At 35.6% G+C, this 3,698-nt stretch overlaps 1 long non-coding RNA gene across 1 annotated transcript; it reads left to right on the top strand.

Moving 5' to 3' along the window:
• Positions 1–1,982, top strand: LOC148039567 (uncharacterized). Its single transcript, XR_015688323.1, has 3 exons — positions 1–94; positions 350–556; positions 1,722–1,982. It is a non-coding gene; the product is annotated as an uncharacterized LOC148039567 (long non-coding RNA).
• The last annotated feature ends 1,716 nt before the right edge of the window (positions 1,983–3,698 follow it).

The raw sequence follows: 3,698 nt of genomic DNA, 5'->3' as shown, positions 1-3,698 counted from the left end.
GGACCATGTGATTAAATCATATCTTGCAATTAAATGTAGCGGTTTGAGACTTGGGCTATTCAACATACAAAGTCTATTATATACCATGATAGAGGTTAAGTCCACTTTACCCTTCATTGAGTTACCTTATATTATTGGCATAGACATATATGGTACCGTTTAAAAAAAGTGTAGGCTAGCATAGTTGAAATTAAAGAACTTTGTAGCAATGACAAAAGGATTAAAATATTCTTCAACAATGTATGCATGAGCTTGTTTAAGAATAAAGTTGTATTTATGCTTACGTCATCACAAACGTGGCATATTATCTTGCCCTTCTTTGTATAATTGACTTCTTATTGGCTCGTAGGTTCGAGATCATCCTCAATGCCAATCAAAACTTCACCATGAGTGAAGCATGAGAGACGGTCAATGGTGGATCATTGCATCCCTTTCATAACTACCTCTTGAGAGTCAAAATCTAAGTGAAGCAACAATGAATGATGATGCAATTGGTATATTTACAAGATGGAGGAGAGCATGATGATTGATCAAAAGTAAATGAAGTTCCCAAGAGGTAATGGTGAAAATTTTTGATGGTGTAAACTAAACCATTAGCCAATCCCTCTTGCTTGATGGTGATGTAGTTGATCTTAGCATTTTTTATATCAGTGCTAGCAAAGTTGATTTATTTATCTAGCTCATGCTCTACATGTTGGCACATAAGTTTAGTGTAGTGGTGTATTAGCACATGAAACATTACATATAGATGAATAGCATTTAGACTTGGATGACAAGAGAGATCAGTTTTATACTTTTTGTAAGCTTCCTAGCATTCAAGGTCCACTAAAAATGGAATAGAAGCTTATAAAGTGCAAAGTGCATATACAAGAATACCCTACAAGACCCATGCATCTCTAAATCTACTTAGAGTTGGTGGATAGAGAAATAAATTTTGACATATAAGTTAATATATTATTCTAACAAACAATATGTGCCATAATCACATCATGCTTGCTCCAAAATTGGCACTTGATAGGATATAGGGAAACAATATAGAATTGCTGACATCTTATAAGGACTTCGATTATCATTGGAGGTTTTCTTGCTCGAAAAGCTCTAGGAATTATCAAATCATATTCATGAAGAGAGTGTATTGAGCCTTTCCAATACAATAGGCATAATAAGGTCCATTTGGATAACCATATAGCATAACTAAAGACGTAAAGGCACCCCACTCAATGGCAAAAGTAGTTTTAGATTTGGGGACTAATGAAAGTAGTCTCGTGTTGATTTGAGGCAATGAATTGCAACAGATTATCTCAAATAACCTTGGCCCACTACTCCAATAGACAACTCTTCAAGAGCTATTTGTTGGGATACATAGCAGTGAATGTTACTAGGAGGCACCTACATGAGGGGATGAGTGCCTTTAATGGTTCTCTCCCTTGTGTGCATGTTGATAGGATGAGTGCCTTGAATGGTTCTCTATTAGTGTGGGGCACGTTTTTAAGAGCGAATTACTTTTCATTTTGGGCAGAAGGTTGATGATCCTTTCTAAGCGTGAGACTTGCAGGTGTGAATGTGGGTGACGCGGTGATGCTACAATACTCAAATGTCAAGTGCTAACATCTACATGATTTGATTATTTAATGGAATTTCGATGATTAGTTGATTATTATGGCTAGCTGCATTTATTCGGTTAATTATTTTTCTAACACGATTTTTGAAAGTTTTGACAGCTGATGTGTAGAGCAATATGAATTCGATATATGTGGCAAGCACAATTTGTTCCAAAGGATTCTTAACTAAATAGACACACCGCCATTTATTCTAAGGTGTGCGTATATACTATTTGTAAATATTTATCGATATGTGAGATTTTTAGAATATATATTGAAGATATTTTAGAAATATTTTATGGCTCTTAGTAGTTGCGAGTTGTGCAACTGATTGTAACCATCTATTTAGTTAACTCAAACTCTTTTGCAAAAAGAGTGATTGTAAAGGGCCTATCTTTGGGCAAAGCAATATTCATTTTAATATTATTAATACGGCATAGAAGAGATTCCCACTCCATGTATGGGGAAAAATTGCACCCAATAGTATGTTGCTCAATATTGCTTTGCAATTCTTTAAGTCTATTTTGAGTTTTATGAGTCGTGCTTTCAATTTTTATAAGAAAAGAGAGTAAGAGAGTGCAGTTTTCGTTACATGCAAGTCTCGCATTTGATCTGCACAACAATGGTACCAGAGCTCAACTTACATCGGGGGTTTCCAATTGCCTATCATTTTGTGCGAAGGTAAGCTCTTTGGAGCAATCAAGCTCTATGGTCCGTCTCAACTCAAATCGACTTTATGGCTAGATTCCCAGGGCTTCAAAACCCCAAACCCCTCTATCTCTGCTTAGAAAATTTGTAGTTCAGCCTGACATTGAAAAATCCAATCTCCCCTATCATGGCACCATCATTCTATGAGTTTTAGGCTAACAAATTAATAAGCCTTTGTATAAGCTTAAAGAAGCTTAAAAGCTTCGTTTTTAATTTCATAGGGGGTCATTTTTTGGCCATCACCAGCAGCAAATTGATGCCATACTCTTGTCCTTTGAGATCAAGTTTTTTAAATTAAGGCTAAAAGCCTTAATCAATCACTTTTGATTTACTCAACTCGAACTTATTCTACTCCAAGTGTCTTGTAGACTACTCAGATCAACTCAAATTACCATTGACTTCTAGACTTTAAGAGACGATTCTTGTGCGTTCACTCCGAGGCTACGAAACTTCATCAAAATACCATAAAAAATTTCGGTCTTTCATGTTTATTCCATCTTATCATTTTATCAAGAAGCCGCTCTTTATTTTGGTGTTTACATGCCCAAATTTTTATAACCACAGGCGAAGCATCTTTATTAATCCGATATCTTTATCAAGCCATCCGCAATCATCATGTCTCATGAAGGACCATTCAATACTACAAATTTTGATTCTACATTGCCACTTTGTGAACCAACCATGGAGTAAGGCATTGATTTATTGGCCATGCAACTAGAAGAAGAGCATGAACATCAAGCCCAACTAGAGTAAGAGCTATGATCTCTCAAGCATTAGTCATCCCAAATTTCCTCTGTTGATGATGCTATGGTTTACACCATCAATGCCACCCTTGAAGCACAATCCAACTTCAAAGAGGCGAAGATAAGCAAACATACCTTTAAATTTAATACTTATGGTAGTAGTAAAGATGATGATAAGGTTTTCTCCTGGCTAAGTCAATTTGACTCATATTTTGATAATGAAAGTTATGTAAATAATAATAAAATCAAGTGTGCTTTACGTTATTTTATCAACAAAGCTTCTTTATGGTGGGATGTCACATAGAAGAGCACTGATCGTTTTCTTACATGGAAAGAATTCCTTAAGAAGGTTCTCGCTAATTTTCTTCCTGCCCAATTTGAGTTTCACGTGCAACAACAATGGGATGTATTTATGTAGCGAGAGCAAGAGAGCATTCCTCAGTACACTGAAAGATTCTGGAATACTTTTCTACAACTTCAAATGGTCGAGCATGTAGCTGAATCGACTTTTAAAATAAAGTATATGTCCTATCAGCTTCTATGGGAAATAATATAGGTAGCAACAATTCTCATTTTAATTCTCTTCATGGTTCCAACTTTCAATTTGGAAAGAATCGCTCTGATCATCGACCTTGAATGAGAAATT

The sequence above is a fragment of the Lygodium microphyllum genome, chromosome 2, assembly GCF_053477565.2.
Source record: "Lygodium microphyllum isolate KBCC chromosome 2, Lygodium_microphyllum_v1.1.10, whole genome shotgun sequence".
NCBI classification, from domain to species: domain Eukaryota; kingdom Viridiplantae; phylum Streptophyta; class Polypodiopsida; order Schizaeales; family Lygodiaceae; genus Lygodium; species Lygodium microphyllum.
This window is presented reverse-complemented; position numbering and strand designations above follow the sequence as displayed.